At 53.9% G+C, this 21,744-nt stretch overlaps 1 protein-coding gene across 7 annotated transcripts in view; it reads left to right on the top strand.

Annotated features, from left to right (window-relative positions):
* Positions 1-691: 691 nt before the first annotated feature.
* Positions 692-21,744, top strand: part of CTBP2 (C-terminal binding protein 2) — a 165,715-nt gene continuing 144,662 nt past the window's right edge. For 2 of the 7 annotated variants that reach the window (XM_046652651.1, XM_046652644.1), the window contains exon 1: positions 1,167-1,299. The gene's annotated coding sequence lies outside the window, so the exon portion shown is untranslated. Of the gene's footprint in view, positions 798-1,166; positions 1,300-1,684; positions 1,771-9,216; positions 9,364-9,857; positions 9,879-21,744 lie in introns of those variants that run through there. The other 5 variants (XM_046652648.1, XM_046652650.1, XM_046652646.1 and 2 more) reach the window with 5 other exon arrangements.

The following is a 21,744-nucleotide window of genomic DNA, read 5'->3' as shown; positions in this document are numbered from 1 at the left end:
TTGGGGTGCGCAAGTGCCCCCTGTGGCCGGCCCGCGCCTGACCCCGCGGGCCTGAGAAGGCAGAAGCGGCCGGCGCGGGGGCCCAGGAGGAAGTTGGAGCCGCGGGGCCGGGAAGGGGGCAGCTCGGCGCCGCGGGCCTGGCGGGGGCTCGATGGGGCTAGGGCCACCCCGGGGCGCCGTGCCCAGGCCCGCCCGGGCTCGCGTCCCCCCACGTGGCGGGCCGCCCGGCCCCACGTGGAAGGGGCGGAGGAGGAAGGAGGGCGAAGAGAGCGCCGGCCTCCCGGCCGCTGCGGCGGGACCCGCGCCCCTGCCGCCCAGGCCCCCGCCCTCCGCGAGGGCCTCCCGGGCGGGGCCGGGCCAGCGAGTGCCCGCCGCACCCGGCCCCCTCGCCCGCCCGCCGCGCCAGTGTGCACTTTCCCGGAGCCACTAATCCCCCGAGAGAGCCGATTTGTAGTGAGGAGTATCTGTAGGGGGAGAGGCCGGCCCATGTGGGGTTGTGTCATTGGTTTGCAAAGAGAAGACCCCGCCTTTGCCCAAAAAAAAAAAAAAAAAAAAAAAAAAAAAAGGAGAGAGGAGTGAGCGAGCGGCGACCCTCACCTCGCCTCCCGCCTCGCTCCTGCGCAGCCGGCGGGCACCGGGAGACGCGGTCGGCGCCGCTTCTTTCCCTTTCCTTTTCTCTCCGTTCTTCTCCTTCCCCGGAGGAGAAAACAAATAAAGAAGAGCAAATAGCCGGGAGGCGCTCGGCATCCAGGACGCTCCCTCCCCCGATCCAAGTTGGAATTAGCATCCTCTTAGGGGTGAGCGCGGCGCGGGGCGTGCGCGGGCCGGGGACCCCCAGCGCAGCCCCCTCCCGGGGGGCGGGCGGGCGCGGGGCCGGGACTGGGGTGGGGAGGATTGGGAGCCGGGTGGGCGGAGGAAGGGGGTGGGGTGGGTGGGGAAGTAGGAAAAGGCTCGGTGGCGAGGGGAGGAGGAGGAAGGGAAGGGGAGGGGTAGGATGAGGAGGGAGGGGAGAGAAAGGCGGGAGGGGGAGGGGCGGGGAGCTGGAGAGATTAAGTTTTTGTGTGTGTGTCCCTGTGTGCGTGTGTCATTTTAAGGTGGCCCGGGAACGGCCCAGAGGAGCCGGCGGCGGCCCGAGGAGCGAGGGACCGAGCCGGGAGCCATGCCGCGCTGAGTGGGGGCCGCACAGCCGCCGCCACCGCCACCGCCGCCGGGTGGGGTGGGAGGGGCGGGAGCCGCCGCCGCCGCCGCCGCCTCCCGGGTGGGCGCCCTTCGCCGTGGACGCCGGCGGCCCGGGACGAGGTAAGGGGGGCCCCGGGGGAGGGCTGGGCCCGCCGCCGCCCCCGCCCCCGCCTCACCTGAGGCCGCGGGCTGGGGGCGCCGCGCCCGCGCCTCACTGCGCCACTCGGGGAGGAGGAGGAGGGCGAAGGACACGGAGCCGGCATCCGAGGACATCTTTGGTCTGCGTCCCCGGCCCCGTGTCCCCTCTCGGCGCCCGGGGGTGGGCGCCGGCCTGGGTGTCCCTGCCTGCCGCCCCACTCCGCCGATCGCGCCCGCTGGCCGCCGTTTGCGCCAGGATTTTTGTTGTTGTGATGAGAGTTGATGAATGCGAAGTAGGCGGTCACCTTCCTTCCCATCAGGATTGGCAAAAAAAAAAAAAAAAAAGAAAGAAAAAAAGAAACCCCGAGCGCGGCGGCGTCCAGAGGGCAGCGGCGGCGGCGGCGTCTCGGCGACGGTTTCCTAGGCGCCCCCGGCTCCTGCTCCCCGAGGCCGGTGGGTGCGCGCGCGGGGGCCGCCCGAGACCCAGGCCGAGCGCGCGGCGCGCCGCGGGGACAATACGACAGGATCCCCCGGGACCGGGAGTCCGAGCGCGCGGGGCCTTGCGTTTGCGGGGCGGGGGCGAGGGGAGAGCGGGGGTCCGCGGGGAAACCGGGGCGCGCGCGGCTCGGGGCCCCCAGGGGAGCGGCCCCTGCTGGCCGGGGATCCCGCGCGGCGCCCTGGGAGCGCAAGTGAAAGACGGGAAAGGAGGCGAAGTGGAACCCTTTTGTTTTGCCGGCCCCGCATTGTTGGCTCCACCGGGCAGCCGGGCCACATCTGCCGCCGCCGCCACTACTACCGCGCCGGGCTCGGCCCGCCAAAGTCGCAGCGGGGCGGGGGCCCGGGGTGGGCCGGGCGGTGGGCGCGGGCGGGGGCCGGGCGGGCCGGGCATTTTCTCTGCCCGGCCGCGCTCCCGCGGGCACCACTTCCTCCTCGCCCGCCGCCGCCGCGAACCCGGCCCGCCCGCCTCCCCCGCCCCAGCCTCACTTTTCGGGTGGGGCGAACCAAAAAGAAAAAGTTTCGCAGGAGGGGCTGGCGAGGGCGCGCCCGGGGCGGCTGGGACCCGGCGCTGCGCAGCGACAGCCGGGCCGCCGCGGTCGCCTCTTCTTCCTTGTCCTCCGCGGCGCTGGACGGACCCGCGCGGCCGAGGGGAAGCGCCTTTCTTTCTCTCCCTCGCGCTCTTCCCAGCGCCCCGGGGCAAGTTGGGCAGAGGCGCGCGGGAGCCGGGGCGCGCCGGGGCCTTTCTCCAGCGGGAGGCCCCGCGGCGTGGCCGCTCGCCCGCAGCCCACGCAGCGCCCTGGTGCTGGGAGGCCGCGGGCCCGGGAGCTCGGCGCGGTCACCGCTGGCCGCGGCGAGACACACACGCGCACACACTCCCTCCGGTGGCTCGCTTTCCGCCGTCGCCGATGGTCACGGACACTGAGTGTGCGTGTGCGCGCGAGTGTGTTGGTGCTCCCCCCTCCCTGCCCCCGAGTACTTTTTCCGGAGGCGGCCTAAGCAGGAGTTGGCTCCAGGGGGTCCCCACGTTTAGTATTTTACGGGAGAAAGGAGGAATTTTTCGTAGAAATCCCCGCTTGCTCTGCGTCCTTGCGGTGGAGGCGGCTGGCAGTGGCCTACGTCGTCATGCCGGGCTCACTTGCCCTACCCGACTTGCCCTATCCGGGGTAAACAGATCTTTCTGGATTCCCATCCTTTTTTCTTTAAAGATAGGAGATCAGGTTAAGTTCTTAGAGAGTCAGATATGAGTGGCTTGAAGGATAGACAGGAGAATTCTGTTCTATAAATATGCATTGGGAATTTAAAATGCTAAGTGCCTTATTTGCAATTCTGTCGGATATTCTAGAGGCTGGTATATTTTTATCTGACATGGATAATTTGGAGGGGACGTATTTTTTGGTTAGTTTACAAAGTGATTCTGCCTCCCGACTTTGGCGAAATACATCAAACTCTCGTACTACTCTTTCAAAGAAGATACTCTTCGCACTAGGTGCTGGGGGTTCAAAGACAGTTTAAAAATTACCTCGTGTTCAGTGCCTAAGACTGCTGTTCTGCCTCAAAGTAGAACTAGTTTTCACGGACTTCGGAGAATTCCACTCTTTTGAAATTTTTTTTTTAAATAAATCTTTTACATTTTAAAGTAACGAGACCTTAAAGGATCTTGTTTTTATAATGATTTGATTTCAAAAAGTTTTCCTTACAGCAATTATAAAGTGATATTCAAAACGCTAATTAACACTTTGTCAGAGCAACTTTAATATTGAAACAGGATTTCTTTTCTTTTTTCAAGTAACAGGGACGGTATCCTACAGTTGGAACACTAAATGTCCTTTTGTCTGGTATCAGATCTCTAAACTGCTCTGATACTCTCCTGTAAAAACCCCGAGTGCCCTTTTTATTGCCCCCAAAAGAAAAGTTAATGAGATGGTAGGTTTCGAGCAAAAAAGCAGGCCCTCCTTCTTGCAAAATATGCTTACAGTTGCCATTGAAGTTGGATGTTAGCCGTGAATGCACTTGCCTTTAATGAAACCAGTTTAATCGTTCACACTTGATCAAGTATAACAGGACCAAACAAAGGAAATAAGCCAGCATATTTCTGTAGAGCATTGAGGGGTTTAGTGTAAGTGTTGATGTCCGGTGGCCCCCTCCCCCCCCAGTCTGCCCCTAGTACAAGGGAGCAAGGTTGAAGGCGAAGGGAATTTATGGCGCTGATTGGTTTCTGTGCCCCAGGGGTAGGGGACCCCAGATTGGCCCTGTAGAAAGCCGTTATTAGGGGGAATTTAAAAATCTTGGGTTTGGAGCTCGTTTTGAACCTGACAAGTAGCTTTTTGGTGGAAATCTTTTTCTTTTTGGGAAGATAAGGCTAAGCGGTTTGCCGTCTCCCTCATTTCTAATTGTAGCTTAATAGGGCCGAGAGGAGGGTGGCGTGGCTCTGCAGATTGAGCTCAGAGCCCTGTGTTATTTACGGCTTCACTCGGGATCTTTGAAACTGGCCCTTGAATGAGTGTTCTCCTGGGGGGAGGGGCAGGGTAAATTACCTTTTCTTAACTGATGTTTTAAAAATCCTCTTTGTCCCTAAAATGTATTCCTTTGCTAGGCATGAGTTGCAGCTTCTTCTGGGCCTTGGTCATAACAACTCAGTGAAGAAATATTTACAAAGTTTGTCTCTTTTAAAGTTAAAGGAAAAAAGTTTGGCTACTTAAAAACAAACACTACTAGCATTGTAAAAATACACCAGTGACATACTTTGTGAGATATTTTGGCCTTTTCAGAGTCAGGGCACACCTGTTCCTGTCCCCGCGGAGTTGAGTTTGCTTTCCCTGGCATTGTTAATCTGGTTGGGTACACAAGACGAAACAGGAAGACCTGCTATCTGGATAATTATTAACCAGCCCATCAGTTAGCCTTTCAGGGAATAATCAATAACTTTACTCTTGACTTCGAAAATTCCAAATAGAAATCCTATTCATAAGTCTGAAAAGTGTTTTAAGGAGACATGAAATGAAACAAATAGCCACAACAACAACAAACAAACAAAACCACCAAATCGGCCTGCAACTTTTTCAGTGTTCTGAGTGGCTAGCTACCAGAGAAATGTATGATGGGTATATTCAATAGGTACCAAACCAGCAACGCACTGGATTTGAAAAGGATATTTGGGAACTTAAAACATGGAAGCAGAGGGAGCTCCGCTATGGCTCATACCATTTGAAATCCTTAAGATTCGCAGATTAAAAACAAAAAGGGCCCCGCTGAGATCTAGCACCAGAATGCCATTTGCCAACAGTTCTCTCCCATCATGAATCATTTTTGAAGGCAAAGTTATACCCTTTGCACTTAACGCTTTCCCTAAATGGAAAAAATTTAAAGAGTTTACAGCAACGGTAGAATGGCCGCCCCAGTTGTCATTTTTTACCACTGTCATTTCAATATAGAAGGGCTGTCATCATAACGTATGTGAGTGCAGCCTGGGTCCCTCTGTTAATAATCTTTCTATCAGTGAAAAGCAGCAGCCCAAATGTCCCATGTCCCTGATACGGGCCAAAAATATATATTCATAGAGGACATGATTGGGAAGGCAAATTTATCTGTTGGGCAGGGCATACAACTCAGGTAATATTTCCACCGCCTGGATGATAGTTCTGATCCAGAGGGTGGAACCCATTTTTGTAGTAATTTAAAAATGGGAGTGCAGTTGAAAAGAAGTGCTTAATCCTTAACAGAAGGGACACCCAATAGTGAAATAATTGGGGTGCCTTATTCCCCAAGAATCTTCCTGTGAATCGCCAGCCAAGAAATGCTTGTGTGGACTTCCCCTCCCGAGAACTTTGAGTAGGCGCAGGAAAATGCTGGAATGGATGTGCTCTCGGAGGCTGTACTGCCTGGGCAGATATCAGTTTTCTGCCTTACAGCTGGTAAGCATGTCCTAATTTACATCGCCACAGTTAAAGTTACAGCTCCCTGGGAAAGAAGGAAAAATGTGAGGCTTCCCCCTCACCCAATCTTTTGAAGTTAATTTTTATTCATGTCTGTGTTTGATGGAATATGTATCAAAGACATATGAAAGGGTTTTTTTTTTTTCTAAAACCCTATCTCTGGGTTTGGAAAATTATATTTAATAATTGCTAAAAACTTCAGAACCATTTTTAAGGTGTTCAGTGTTTCTTTTGATCATGATTTAATGGATAGTATCCAAAAGCCATCAATGTGACTCTAATGATATTCACAAATGAATGTTTGGGCATAATCGTAGTTTGCTTTTAGCTATCATTATTAATGTTTAAAGTCTAAATTGTGGCTGCACTTGGGCATTCAGGACTTCGCCAGTGAAAGGAAGGGCTTTGCACATTGTGCAAAAAAGGGGGGATTCACAAATGAATACAGAATGGATAATAGGGAGAGCGCCAGGCCATTGTTTGTGTGGAATGTTGACAATGGGAGCCAAGGGGCAGTTTCCCCTTCATTCTAATAACTGCTCGAGAACACAGAGACTCAGGAGCCACAGACAGGATGGGAACCAGCGTCACATTCATCTGTCTTTGCCGGGCATGGAAATTTGGGCACTGGCCCACTCTCTTTCCAGAGTTTCTCTTAGAAGGTGGTCTTTCCTGGACCAGTAGGGAACTTTGTGTGCTTTTTCTTCTCAGTAATCTGCTTTTTGGAGGCGAGATTTTTAAAAGCAGAGGCTAGAGTTCTTCAAAGCAAGCGTAAAAAAGCAAACTGTTTTCCCCTAGAAATGCAATTTTAAGAAATCCTATTCCACACGTACCAGAAATCGAGGCATCTTAGTCACAGGAAGCAGTTATGTTTATCTTTATGACTCTCCTTACATTAAAGCAGATTTTCATCTTTCTGTCGTGTGAGGGAAAGTGCCCCTAACGTGAGTATTTGTTGGATTTCCGTGTTTTGCTGCGCAGCTGCTGCCATTTCTGAAACAGCTCCTCTGTGTGGCATCCTCGTCCTCTGTTGACAAAGCCCTCTTGCTTCCACGTGGGAGCTGTGGCTCCACAGTGGAGCCAGCTCTATAGCCAATGTTGCACGCACTCCTGCGACCTTTCTTTTTAGTTCCTCCCGTCAGTGGACTCAGTGTCGACATTGCCCACTGATGGGGGTGATGCGTGTTCTGATTTTAGCGAGGTCCCTTGGTTAGAACTTCGGGGCCAGCTGATGTTTCCTCTGCATCTAGCCTAGTCCAGCCCCGAGCGAATGTTTTAGAAATGATCCGCTTTAACTGTTTCTGTAGCTAAATTTAACAGATGGTTGCCTGGAGTTGGCTTAATATTCACAAAAATTGTGATAAAATGGTTGGGTTCTTATTCATGGGGCAAGTGATGCTTTTGGTTTTATGGAGAATTGTGACTTTTATCCTGGGTAACAGAGCCTTCCTTTCTCCCCGAGGTCGGATGGTGTTTAGAAGATGTTAATCCGAATAGCTCTTGGCCTGAACCTGGTGGGCAGCCTCACCTTTGGTGGTGGTTTTCTGCGAGTCCAAAAAAACCACAGGGCTGAGGTGGGAGGGCAGTGCTTCTCGTCCACTGTGGGTCTAAAAATCCTTCCCATTTGTAAAATGCAAAAAAATGCACCTCCTTCATGTTGCTTTTACTCCCTTCAAAAGTGTTCTTCTGATCAGCAGACGTGTGCTTCTCGCATTAAAATAAATCCTTTATTATGACTTGAAAGAAACTTAACTGGCTGGAAGGTTGTCTGATTGGAAATAGCAGCAATATTGCTGTGTCTCCTCACAGCCTGGGTTGTGCCGAAAACTGGAAGGGCCTTTTTAAAGGACACGGAATGGAGATGTGGGTCTTTCTGCCGAGTCGTAAACTCCCTGCCTCGCTCCAGCCAGGCCTGAAATCTGGCCTCCAGCAATCCGCCTGAGCCCGGGACAAACAAAAACTTCATTATGGAGTCATGGAAGCCCAGGAAGTTTCTTTGGAAGGGACCATACACCAAGATCATAGAGAGCATCCTTTTTTTTTTTTTTTTTCCAGTATGGCAATTTAAAAAGCCTGCTTAAGGTTGAGGCTAGTAAAGATTCATTTGAAGGGTGTAAATGACCCGAATCAAACCTGGGAGTGGTGGTATTGTACCTGTCCCAGGTGTGGGGGAGGGGGAGGGCAGGTGGTGAGGAGGAGGTAGGGCACAGAAGGGGAGGGAGGCACAGCAGGTGAAGTTCCTCTGCAGTAGGGGGTGAGAGGCCGGGGAAGGGCTTGTGCACCTTCCCTGGAGAGTGAACTGCCCCTGGACTTCATTCTTTTGCTGATGGATGCCTTTAGGGCGGTTGGTCTATTCATGCAAACAAAGTCAGTTTATTCGCTGCTTGTTCGGGCCCAGGTGGGCTGAGGGAGGGGGTGGGGGCGGTGCTCACAAGCCTGTGTGGATGGTGGAGAGCTGTGTGGATGGTGGAGAGCTGTGTGAATGGTGGGGAGCCAGAAGGTGGAGAGCCACGAGGATGTTGCAGCTCCCGGGCCTGCCCACCTGGAGTGTAGCCAGAGCCAGCAGCGAGCCGAGCCGGGAGGGCCCTCCAGAGCTCTTAAAACCCTGTCCCAGGAATGGTTGAGGGGACTGACGATGTGTTCAGTCTGGAGTGGAGCGGCCTCACCTGCTCACGTGGTCTTGCTTTGCTGGGAGGGATGGAGTACTGGTGACACCAGGGAGGCCTTGCTGTTGGAGCTGCCAAGCCAGACGGGCTGCGTGGGCTCCTAGCACTGGCAGAGCTTGGCTGACCACTGGGCCGGGTGTGGGGCAAAGCTTTCTAAACACGGGAGACCCCGAGGGCGGCCCACACTCTAGGACTCCTGCCTTATGAACTGGGGGAGGGGGAGAAGGCTGCCTTTTCTTCCCATTGGGGGTGACAAATAGTTTTGAACTTTTTTTTCCGTCCCTCCTCCAGACGTTAAACTGTGGTCTGCACTGCTGGCCTCTGGCTCTGTCTGCCCTCCAGGGTCTGGATGGAGCCGGCTGCCAACCCATCCATATTCCTTGGTATCCCCGGAGCACACAGAGATGTACCTGATTCCCTTTTCTCAGCGCTTTCTGGCTATGGGCGAGAAGTAACTCCAGGAAGGCAATCAATAAAGAATGTATTTTGCTGTACAGATATCAGTATGCACATATAAGTGCCTATAAGTAAAATCTCAGAATGTTTTTGATCTTAAAAACATTTCACAGTCATTAATCTTCACGACACTCCTGCGGGCTAGCTAAATAGAACAATTCCTATTTTATGCGAGGAAGAAATATTAAATTGCCCCCCCCCCCCCCCCCACGTTGCACAGAGGCTGTTCTCGCCTCCTGTTTCTCCTGGCCCTGGAGCGCCGGGAACCCCCACGCCCAGTCCAGACTGAACCTGGGACGGCTTCCGGTCTCCTGCGCGACCTTCGGATGCCGGGAGGGCGAAGCCGGGCCTGGGCGGAGGCCAGCGCCGCACCTGGCGCGCTCTGGACGGAGGGGGCGGGATCTGGCTGCATTGTCCCAACGGCGCCCCGACAGCCGGGGCCCTCGGCCTCCAGGCGTCTGGGGCCCGGGGGTTCGAGGACCCCAGACCCGCAGGTGAGGTCCCCCTGACCCCTGGGGCTCGCGGACCTGACGGCCCCTCCCCTCCCCTCCCCTCCCCTCCCCCCGCCCGGCTGTGGCACCTGGTGGCTCCGCCCCCCGCAGGCCCGCGGACCTGGCTGCTCGGTCCTCCCCGTCCCCCCCTCGCCTGCCTACCTGGCGGCCCCGCCCCTCCCCCGCTCTCCCCAACCCCCGCAGGCCCGCGTACCTGTCCCCCCTAGAGGTACGTGGCACCGCCGGAAGCGCCCCTCCCCTTGCACCTCGCCTTTTCACTTGTAAATAGGGGGCCGCTTCCCGGCGCTGGGAAGTCGTCGAGAGGTGATAGAAATGGCCCCTACCCCCCGGTGCCACTTCCTCCCTCCTCCCACAGGCCTCCGTGCGGGGTCCGGCGCCGCCCACACCCGCGGGGTCGTCGGCGCCCCTTTCGGTCCCAGGACAGGGAAGGAGCCACGATACGACGTGGGACCCCAGGGTGGGCCCCAACCCGCGGGCGAGGCTCGGAACAGAACCAGGTACCTGGCTGGGCCGTGCCTGAGCTACCCCCATGATCACAGGCGGCGGGGGTCGCATTGTCTCCATCCCTCCAGTGGACAGGGAGGTTCGTTGATTGACTGCGCCATGGTGGCCGAGACGCTCCAAACGGTAGAGGGCCGCGCCGCTACCACTGGGCCGGCTGCGGATCCCGTCCCTTGGGCGGTGTTTGAGGCGCTGTTCTCCTGCAACTTTCGAATCTGGCTGTTTTATTTGTACTACAAATAGCGCGGTAGTGGTCCTGCCGGAAACTGCGAGGATTGCGGAGGCCGTCCTGGGAATCTCCGTCCCGGACGGGGACCTGCTGCTTTCTCTGCTCTTCAGCCGGCGGCGGTTCTCCGCTCGGAGCCTGGGGAGCCGCGGCACTGAGGCCGCCGGCCAGTCAGTGCAGAGCCAGGACGATCGGGGGCTTCCCACTTTGCACCCCTCTTCTCCTTGGCGGAGGAATATGTGTGTTTGGCTCTTTCTATCCTTGCGGTCTTAATTGATGCTCAAGAAATTCATGCAGGGGCCGGCTCTGTGGCGAAGTGGTTAAATTCGCGCACTCTGCTTGGGCGGTCAGGTTCAGGGGTTTGGATCCTCCGCGTGGTCCTAGCACCTCTGGTCAAGTCATGTTGTGGCGGCGTCCTACGTACAAAATAGAGGAAGATTGGCACAGATGTTAGCTCAACGACAATCTTCCTTACCAAAAAAAAAGAAAGAAAGAAAGAAAAAAGAAATGCATGCAGGCCATTTAAGTAGTTCTGTTATTTTTGTTAAGGTAACAGTATACCCTTTGAGTATTTACTTAGTATCTTTGTCCCTTTCACTAGATACTTGGTGTATGTTGCATTTGATCACAACAAGGTGGAGTGATGTCAGGCGCAGGAGGCACTCAGGTGACTTGTCTGTGACTCCCCCCCCCCCCCCCCCCCCACCGGGGGCAGAGCTGAGATTTGAACCAGGCTGTTGGCTGTGAGGTTCCAGCAGGATTCCCTGGTGGAAGTAGAACCTCTGCCTGGGGAGCCTGTCTTCATGCCACCCTGAGGGCGGAGGGGTGAGAGTTGCAGGCTTGCCCCAAATCTGGCATGTTCTCCCCAGGATTCAGATGGGCTTCTCAGAAACAATTATCTTCCTCAGCCCCAGAGTTGTTTTCCAGACCATGTGGGCTATGAGAAGTCTGGCTTGTTTTAATTTCCTTCTTTACTTAGTGATCTTTGGTTAGGATCTCACGACCTAATGCCAAGGAGGGATTTCTAGATAGTTTCCTGGACCAGGCCTGTTTTAAATTCACTGCGCTTTTTGGGTTAATGAACAGCGTGGCTCCTGACCAGAAGCCTGAGGCGGGCTCAGTAGCCGGGGGCCCACACTGGGTGCGCGGGGAGAATTCTGCCCCTCTGGATCACAGGCTCGCTGTCCAGGCAAAGACTAGACACCTGCCAGGTCTCCGAGGGCCAGGCACAGTGCTGTTGCTCCAGCCGCAGTCTCTCATTTATCCTCACATAATCTCTGAGGTAGAAGTGAATCTCTGTTTTATTGGTAAAGAAACTGAGGGCCTGGGAGGTTAAGTGAGGGAGCTGAAAGTTTAGCTGGTTCCAACTGCACATGGCCCTGGTTTCTCTGTAAATGACTGAGGCTTCTTTGGCTTTTGACTGGGACTTGGGTACATTTGGGGGTGACTTTGCCATGCTAGCTAAACTTAGACCCCTTCTGTCCTCCTGATCTCACTTTCTCCCTTGCCTCCATCTCGTTTTCTCTGATGCACGCCCAGAACACACATGTGCGTACACACACACACACCCTGGGATTACGTGCATTGCTTTTATGCTGTTTAGGATTTTTTTGTGTTAAAATTGGATTTAGTGGCCAGGTATGGTTTTATCAGTAGGTGAGACTCGATTTCCAAGTTTTTGCTCTGTTAGTGATTTCAGTCCATCTTCTCAGAGCAAGCCCCTCCTTCCTGGTGTGTCCTGCTCACTTGGAGCAGGGGCTGCGGGTGGGTGGGGTGCAGCCCTCTCTCTCTGGCTGCTTCTCACTTTCCAGCTGGATTCATTATGCATATCTTACCACAGGAGTTGATTCCTGTGTTCCCGCGGAATTTGGGAAAAGAGACAGGGAGAGTGGTGAGCAGTCTGTTTGCCCCACTCCTGTAAAAACCAGCGAGAAACTTGATTCTACCGGGTAAACCTCCTTTGGGTTGCTGTCCCATGTCTGTGTTGACCTTAGAAAGGAATTTGAATTAATACTCCTGAACAAAAGGAACAGCCTGTTTTCAAAGGGACTATCAGAGAATTGAAAGGGAATGGCACAAAGTTGGGTGTGTCCTGAAATCTGGAGACGGCCCTGCTTGGGTGATTAACTCACCTGAAAGGCACCCAGAGCAGGTGATGCGGAGCTCTCCGACCCACCTTGGCTTCCTTTAAGGTAAGGTCCCCACAAGGTGGAGATTTTCCTGAAAAACAGGCTTTCCTTTAATTACAAGATTACCTTCCTGCCCTCTAATGCTTCTCGTCCTTTCGTGAACACGTGTGTGCTTGCAGACACGTGTGCTTGGGAAAGCCCTGGAGTCTTTGCTGGTGCTCCAGGGCCGCAGCGGGCTGGGGGTGGTGGGGCCACTGCGGCCTCCCTCTCTCAGCCTTTGGGTTCTGCCTTGTCTCCTGGAGGGACTGAGGGAAGCTCGGGGGGAGGGGCGTGTCCCTCGACCAATTAGTCACATTAGCCCTAGCGTGCTGGCTCAGCTCCATCTTAGGTAATGATTATATTCTATTTTAAGTGCCCCCTGCAGTTTTCAAACAGGTGTCCATTCTGCTTCACTCCACATGGAAAAGGGTGGTGCGTGGGTGGGCTGCGGTGGGGCCAGGCTCAGCCATGGGCCAGCTCCCACCTCACAGGCCTCTTGGATCTCAGTTGTGCCTCTGCAGGACATGAGAAGGGAGAAGGTGCTCCCTCGGGGCCACTTATATCTGGAAAGTGGATGTGGCTAGATCTTAAGGCATCTCAGCAAGGAATGTTCTAAAGTCCCTTGTTGTTTTGTCAGTCTTTGCTGATCGGCCCCAGCGTGCAGGTTCTTGATGGAGAAGTTGTTTCCTGAGAGCCAAGATTTGTGGGTGGCCTCAGAACCGTCTTTGGGTCCGTGGAGCAGGAGGTGTGTGTCCGTGTCCTCTTCCGGGTTTCGGGGATCCCTGTCTGCAGACAAGCCCCTGAGCTTGCCATCTGAGTCCCTCCCGCAACACATGATGGCTGTCTGATAGGTGTCCATGTGCCCACACTTGTGTCAGGGAGGGGGTACGCCAGGTTTCCTGAGACCATATTTTTCTCGGCCTTGACCTTTGTGCAGAGTTCTGTTTATTCTTCCTGTTCCTCCGAGATGCTGTTGCTTTTTCACTCAGGGCTGAGGATTTTTTTTCTCACACTCACATCCTTTCTTATTTCTCAGCTAAGCCCCGGATTAAGAATGTGGCTTCCACTGACAAAAGCCAGGAGATTTCAGAATTAAAGTTGGAATTCTATCTGTAATGATGTCTTCCTGAGTATTTAAGGAGGGCTGAACGATGGGTAATTTTTTCCTCCCTAAACTGGCCAGATGTGCTCCGAGTAGTGGGCGAAGGAAGCAGCTCAGAAATGATTGTGGAGTTTTCTTTGCGGTAATTGCGAGATTGCCTTATTTGAGTCCCTTGTGTCCCAGGGGTATGAAGGGAGCGGGGTTGGGACTGGTCCGTTGTTTGTGTTGTGCTGTTACTGTGAGTCTCAGACGGGCCTGGGAGCTGAGAAGCCCCTCCGAATGCAGTGAAACCACTTGAAATACACGTGGCAAGTATAACTCTGGTTCTTTAAAATGTATGTCTGCAGGGCAGATTAAAAAGGTTTTTTCCCTAATTCCTTTCATCTTCTAGAGCAGCAATGGGCAAGCTGGGGTCCTGGAGGGAGAGTGACTGGTGGGAGTTGTGTCCGACTTCTTTGTGTTAGTGGAGAATAGGGCCGGGTCAGTGCAGGGAACACTTTTTGGCCCTCCCTGTGGCTGGGAGTTTTGTAACCTGGTGATTACTTGGCCCGTCGGGCCCCAGGCTCAGATCCAAAAGCTTTGCTCTCGGCCACCCTGGCTGCCCGCCGTGGAGCACTGGGCTGACCTCAGTGTATCTGCTCACTGTGCGGGTGAGGGCGAGGTCCCATTGAGAGGTGGTGAATGTCTGCCTTCCCAGGGCTTAGGCTGGGCCCAAGGAGAGATGGGTTTTTCCTTGCCCTCAAAGACCTTGCTACAGGCCATAAGATATTGATATGGACATCAGCAGCAGCCGGGGAGGTGGCATCAGATGGGACAGACTGTTCCAGAAAGTGTGGCAGAGGACAGATGGAAAGAGATGCTTGACTATATTCGGGATTTAGGGAGCCCTTGCAAACGGCTTCCTTTTCTGAATCTAAAATGAGGGTAAGAATAGGGCATGCCATAAGGATTCAGCGAGGTAATATTTATAAAGCACTTAAACAGGCCTGACACATCATAAATGTTGGTTAAAATTTTGAAAATACAAAAAAAAAATAAGTCAGCCAGCCACCGTTGCTCTGAGGTGCCGTGTGCCCAGTGGAGCCGGTTTCCCTGTGCATTCCTCACCCTGCCTGGGTGGAGATCAGAGGATCCTGATACAGGCAGTGGAAGGAGGGGTTCCCCTCGGCTGTCAGGGGATGTCGCAGAAGGCTCCCTGGGCCGTGATTGCCTTGTCTGTGCAGGATGAGAGATGGGGCTTGCTGGAGGAGCAGACCCACAATGGAGCGGAGGTTTTATCCTTGGCACATATAAAGGGTGGATGAGTTTTATGGAGCCAAGTGAAGGGGCTGAATAGTGAGAAGTGTTTGGGGTGTGGGAGCCGAATCCTGGTGCTATTGAAAAATACCTGGAATACGCGGTGCATGGGACAGGGCGTGGGGGGGCGTGGGGGGGCGGTGCGGTGTGTGCGGTGGCTGGTCCGGTTAGGGAGCAGCCCCACCTTCTCGTTGATTCCTGGGGCCAAAGTGATGAACTGAAAACCAATCAGGAGGTTGTTTTTAGACTGTGGAATGTTACTGCGTATTAGGTCACTCCAAGAAATGCCCAGTAAAATATTTACTTTCTATTTAAGACCTACTTTCCCTTCCCAGAGAAGGAAGAAAAAGTGAGTGGTTGGGTGCTGCCTGCCTTTGCCTGAGGACAGCCTGCGTGGGGCCTGCTCCAGCTGCCGTTGACAGGCGGGGCCTGCTGGGGAGGGCGGCTCAGGTTTTTAATCCACCACCACTGACGGCTCAGTATGCTCTTTACTGAGCAGAGAAAGTGCCGTGAAGGTGGGCATGACTGGCCCCATTCCTAGGGGAAGTTGTTTAGGAAGAGGCACCAGATCTGCCCCCCTCCCTGCCCGCATTTGTCTGCGGGTGCCCCCTTCCACTCTCCCAGTCCCGGCGGGCAGGTGGGAGGCTAGTGCCTCAAGGGTTGTGGACGGTGGACCTGCTCCCCGGGGAGTGGCTTGTTGGGCTTGTCTTCCTGGCGTGTGGTGGGTACTGGGGCAGCTGCAGCTTCGGTGGCTGATTTGGCCCAGGTCCACCTGGGTGACCGATTTGCTGTGGGTGTTTGCGTGTGTTCCTGACCCTGACCCTGGAAATGGGGTGGGCCTTAATCGTCTCCTCCAGGGTGTTCATTCATTCCTTGACTTGCAGGGACTGACTGGGTGCCCTGCCAGGGCAGGCACGGTGTGGATGAGGATGTGAACTCCTGGGCAGCGTTGTTGTTCCGCGCTTTGTGTTGGGCTCCAGGTTTGAATAGTAGGGTCATGTGCGTGAAGTGGCGATCTGGGGGCATGTTTGGGAAGATGTCCTTCTGGAGTCTGTGGAAGAGACCATTTGTCGCCTTCAAGACGGGCTGGTCATTTTGTGGACCAGTAGTTTCTTGGGGTCAATTCACACCTTTAAGAAATCTCACTTGGAAAGTGAGATGATCCTTGAAAAAGCCCTTGGGAGGCAGCCGGTGGTGCAATAGAAGGGCATTTCGGGGGTCCAGGGGGACCAGAATGTCATATTTCCACATCTGCAGATCCTAGGGAGTGTGTGCAGTGACACTATAAGATGCTGGTGCATGTGGGACATGCTTGAATGTTAGCTGTTTGTTCCTATTACTATTTGTGGTGGCGGTGGTAAGAGTAGTAGGAATGACAGCAGTACCGGTAGTTACCGTGGTATGAATGTAGTTGAGTTGAAGTTCCCTTCCCGCCTTTGCCTTCTTCACGCTCTGCACCGGGTGTTTCCCTACCTCCTCTAGAACATGAGCTGGAATTAGGGTCTTCCCAGGAACACGGACAGGTCCTTTGTGCCCTGTTGTATCAGGAGGGAGCAGGTAGGTGCTGGCACCCCTCAGCCTACCCACCCCACCCCCAGGCCCTGCCCTGCCGCGTGAGTCGGGCACGTGCATTTAGTGCATTTAGAGTTAACAAACTGGCTGTGGGCTTGGTGGTTTTCACATGAGTGACTCATGCAGTCCCCAGGGAGGGAGGGGCTGGTGATCAGGTGGTTTCAAGAGGGTGGCCTCTGGAGCAGGGGGATCCCCAGGGCACCCCTGGCCAGGATTTTGTCTCGTGGGGCAGGAACATCTGTATTTTGGCGAACTCCTGGGGGGGGGAGGTTCTTAATGCAGCCAGCCCAGAGCCTGCCAACAGTGGGCAGACTTTCTTTAAAAACAAACCACTCCCCAACACACACCCACACACTTGAGTCTAGTCATTGAACATTTGGCACAACAAATGATTGAAAGAAGATTCTGTGTAACTCAGACACCTCGAATCTGAATGAGTGGATTTGAAAGTGGAAATACGGATTTCTGCCTGACCCAGTCTCATTTTTTGGTTTAAGAGGGCTTCTCCTTCCCATCAAACAACACCAGGCATTCCTGGGGACATGAGAGAAATTTCACGTGTGCCCGTTAGAATTGGAGCTGGTTCCATATTCAGATGTACTTGACTTTAACTTTCTCTCGCCGGTCAGCAGTGTTCATTGAAAGGCGGCTGGGCTGAGTGTCACAGCGTACTGGCCGGGAGAGAAATTGTTTTTATAAATTATATTTTAGCAAAATATGGGCTCACTCAGTGAAGCACACTTTGAAAGTCTTTGTGCACAAATCAGAGATGGGTGCCGTGGAGCCGGTGATTTTCACATCGGCCTGTGTGAGCAAGAATGTGGAGACGAGCACAAAGCACATCCACGTCTATGCGGGTGAATGAAATTAACCTCCAGGAGCCCACGTGTGCCTAGAGCATTGTTTCCTCGTGACACCAGACACAGATGTGGGGACGACACCTGTTTCAGAAGCAAAGGTAAACACATTTTGCAGCAAATCCTCTATCTTTATTGGTGAATTTATTAATCAGTAGGCTTCACTGAGGCTGATAGCTTTCCTTTCCAGATAGATGACAGCTTACCTTTATTGGGTTTGTAGAAACACTTTGTGATACATGCGCTTATTTTGTTTTTAGTTAACGACCCTGGTATGAGACAGTGAGGCGGTGGGGTTCCTTTCCACTGGAGAAACTGGCAGAGCCGTCTCACAAGGCGCGTGGACAGGCTCACGGTTAACACATGGTGGAGCAGGGACTGGATTGGTTCTTCTCCATGCATACCAAGCCGTCTGAAGACTGGCTGTGTATGCAGACGACTCAGTTTCAGGGATGAGGGTGTGTACAGATTTGAAGGAGGGGATGGGGGCAGGCAAGTCCGTCCAGCTTTAAGAGTCTGGAGCCTTTGGCAGGAGTTCCCCGTGCGAGTTGAAGGGTGAACTTGAAAGGTCGTGCACAGTGTCCTCAGACAAGGAATGTTAAATTTAAGGGCCTCCATCTGCCCCTTGGTTAGAGATTGGTAACTGCACTTGTGGGCAGAAAGGATTTGCCCTTTCTGGTTTGGGTAACTGCTTTCGAGGGGAAGTTTGGGGTGCTTTTTGCGTTGAGTGCAGAGCCATTTACTGTGAGAGAAACTGCTGTGCTCCAATACAAGAGGTGGGAGCTTTTGGGGTCCTAGTAGTTTCTTTGGGGGCTGCTTTTGGACTTGGGTTAGCAAAGAAATGACTTTATGATTTACAGTGTTTATGAAGATTAGCATACCTATCTATTTCCACGTAGACATGTTGATAGAGATTAAATACAAAATAAAGCAGAATGCATGAACGAAGATATTCCCCTAAGCAGTATTGTAGTGTTAGGCAGTGTAATTATGCTTTGTACACTTCCCAATTAAGCAGTTATGCATTACTGGAAAAACCACCTTTAAGAGATTTAGGAAAGCTTTATAATTTAGTAGATCAAATAAAAATTGATGCATGATATTTTATGCATAGGGTTTAAAAATGTTACATTATACGATAAGGTAACTCAGTTGGAGTTAGTTTGTGGAAATTTATGCAATGACATTGGAATGAATCTGCTTCTTTAGCAAGTAGAGCTCCTACTGTGTGCCAGATGCTGGAGCTGCAAGCGAGAGCAAGGAGCGTTCACCCTGAAGTTCAGCAAAGCAGTAGTGAATTTGCACAAGCTGGGGTGGGTGGGGTGCTTCCTGCCTGCATGCTGGAGGGTAGGTCATTCCCTCAGCCTGGGGATCAGGGAGGGTGACCCATGGGAAAAATTGAAAGATGGTGGTGGTGCTCTCCTGTGCCTGAAGAAGGGCTCTAGCACTTAAGAACATCACTTCCAGATGTGCACTTCCTCCCCCACCCGCCCTTGACTAGCTGCAGGCCTTGGGACATGACCCTACCTCCTTGTGCCTCTGTGTTTGTATCCCCCTCAGGGGATCTGGGGGTTGAATGAGTCAGTGCATGACAAACCCTTGACATGTGCCTTGAGTAAGTGCTCAGATGTGGACATTATTATTATTTTCTCTTGGTTGGAGTAAAGAGAAGGAATTGTGGGGCCGTGGGAGGGGCTGGGTCTGGAGAGGCAAAGAGAGGGTCAGAGGGTCATGGGATGGCCCTGAGTTCAGGTTTACCTCCAGCAGATAGGGCATTTTAGAGTGATGGCTGTGGTGCTGGGAGACTGAACCAGCTGTGGACTCAGTGAGTGGGCAACATGAGGGTGGAGGAGCTGTCAGACCGCTGTTTGGGACTCAGACGGACAGGTCCCGGTGCCCCACTGGCTGTGGGACGCAGAGGGAGATGGCGGGTTCTGCTCAAGTACTTGGGGGTACCATCAGTCATTGTTTGGACCCAGCTCGTCTTCACCGAAGCTTGCATTTCTGTCTCACTGTGGAGCTCCTGGGCATGATCCCGCTGTGTCTCTCTGTGGAGAAGCCCCAGGTACTAACATAGGGCCAAGGGCTATTTTGTTGGTCTGCCCTCTGCCCCTACATGGGTCATCTACAGGGGCATGGGGTGGTGGCAGTCCTCTCTAACAGAAGGGACCAGCAGGGGAGAGTTCAGGGTCTTGTCCTGGCTCTGTCTTTAGCTTGCCGCGTGATCCTGGGTGACCATAATGCCACCAGATGCGGAGCTGTTTGGCTGGGTGTGACCTCTGGGGGAAGCAGAGGGGGCTGTGGCTTGCCCCATGCACGCGTGTCCCAGACTTCCCCAGGACAACCCTTGTCCTTGGAGCACGGATGGACCCACCCCACTAGGCCTCTTCCCTCGGGGAGTGGCTGGTGGGAGCCTCTCCAGTCGTTGCTTGATAACAGATGGGTTTAGAGTGAGGCTAAGGGGAATGTGATGAGGCCAAATGTGATAGATGGAACCCCAAGGTCAGAGCACTTAGGGAATGGTACTTGAGGGCACTCTCACTTCTCATTTCCTGGCCGCTAAACTGCTGGAGGTACCGGAAGGGTCTGCCCTGACAGAATGGTTGGAAGAGCAGCTGAATCAGGGAGACTGTGCGACTGTGCCTGTGATGGCATCCTTCCTGCCCGTGTCGAGTCTCTTCTAGGTGTTGCTAACTGGGACTGAAGCGATTTCCTGGGGGGAGCTGGTGGGGTGGGGTAGGTGTCTAGGCATCCTCGCCCCTTAGTGGGAAGGGCCGCCCTGGCTGCAGAGGGATTGCAGTTTATGGGGAATGTCGTTTGTTTTCATTGTTTGTTTTGGTCTTTTGAAGGGAGTCAACTTTTTAAAATTTTTGTATAATTTACATACAGTCAAATTCACCCTTTCAGCAGTTCTGCACGTTTTGACTAAGGATGTATAAACACCAAGTGGTTGCAGAGGATTCCGTTGCCAAGAAAAGTTTCCCCTGCCTTTTGTAGTTATGCCTCGCCCCCGCCCACCACTGATTAAATCGCCCCTTTTTGATAGCAGAACAGCCAGCCTAGGAAGCTCGTGTAGGTAGGTAGATGTTCCGGTGAGGTGCCAGGATTTCCTGGGACGGCTGTCACGTCCCCGGAGGATGCTCTAGTCACAGTAGGTGGACTTGCCACCCCAGGGATGCCTGAGACTTAGGGAAGGTGGCTCCGGCTGGGCAGGTGCTGTAGTTGGTCGGAATCTTGTCTGCCTCGTTAACCCACCGGCCCCCAGGGGCCCTCCTCTTGCCCCGAAAGTGGGCATTTCCGAGTCCACATTTTTGGCCTCACCCCATCTCAAGCCATTCTCCGTGGGCCTCCTGAGGACGTGCACACAATAGCTGCTCCTCACCTCCGCATGGTATCCCACCAGCCCCTCTTGCACGGTGCCCGAGGACAGCTGCCTCCTCTGTCCTCTGCGGCTGCTGGTTCCAGGTCCAGAGTGATCGCCAGTCGGGCCACTGACTGCTTCCTCCTTTCTCAATTGGGGAAGTGGCTCTGGAGAGAGCCAAGCAGTGTGCCTCCTCTGTGCTGTGGCCTTCTGAGCGTGCCTGCATGCCTTCTGTGACCCCTGGGGGCATGGGGCAGCAGGGCATCCCTTAGGTCACCCTTTGTTTTCCTGCAGGTAGAGCCCAGCCAGGCCAGCCACCTTTTTGTGGTCGAGGAGGGTGGTTTGTGGAAAGCCTGGAGGGACTAGAGCGCTTTCCCGTGGGCAGGGTGGCAGCTGCCACTGCCAGCGGTGGGGCACCTGAGCGAGTGTCTCACCCTGGAACCAGCATCCTGGGTTCCACTCCTGCCCCAGTTCTTTATGTGTCAAAAAGGATCATGGTCTCTGTCAGGAGGAGCTGTTGAGTGAGGTGGGGCCGGAAGCCCTGAGCCCAGAGCACCTGCTCGACGAGCGCTCCCTGGTGCGCTGCGAAGGCAGCCGCAATCCACTCACTCTCGTCATAGTTTTTAATATTCTCTGATTTCCCTTCAGTTGGGGGGAGTTTTATGAAATAACCCTTGGAATTCTTTAAATTGTTAACTGGGGATCACTGCGTTTATTAATTTTCTGGTTGTTACTGGAAATGTCTTTTCAGTGCTCATTATTTGTCCCCCTCACCCCCCCCATATGGCCCCCAGCACTTAGGGCGGGAGAAAGCGGTCATCGTGCTGAGTGGCTCGCCGTGCATCTTGTGTGCCTTGCCTGTTAGGGAAGCCTTTGATGCCTGCGAGCTCAGGCTAACGTGACCTTGATCCCTGGCCTGAAATTCAGGTCTAAGCATCCTTGGCCACTTGAGGGTGGTCATCTGAGCTGCCATGTGGTGATTGCGGTGGAGACATGGATACAAGCTAACAGGATGTGGGGGGCTTCCAGGTGCAAGGAGACTCCAGAGCCTGGGGTTAGTAGCTAAAAGCTTAGCACCTCATCGTGTCCTGCAGGCTTCAGGAGCCAGTGGGACAAGGACTGTGTGTCTTGGACCCTGAGCAGAAGTTGGTACATGTGTGGCCACCAGGCTGCTCTCTGGCAGTCTGTCCTTTGGAGGACACTGCCACAGCTGGTGGGAATTCCAGAGTCCTCCTGGCCTGGAGAGCCTGCAGGACTTGATGGCAGTGAAGTTCCAGGGC

The sequence above is a fragment of the Equus quagga genome, chromosome 2, assembly GCF_021613505.1.
Source record: "Equus quagga isolate Etosha38 chromosome 2, UCLA_HA_Equagga_1.0, whole genome shotgun sequence".
NCBI lineage: Eukaryota > Metazoa > Chordata > Mammalia > Perissodactyla > Equidae > Equus > Equus quagga.
The sequence above is the reverse complement of the archived record's forward strand: the minus strand, read 5'-3'. Positions and strand labels throughout refer to the sequence as shown.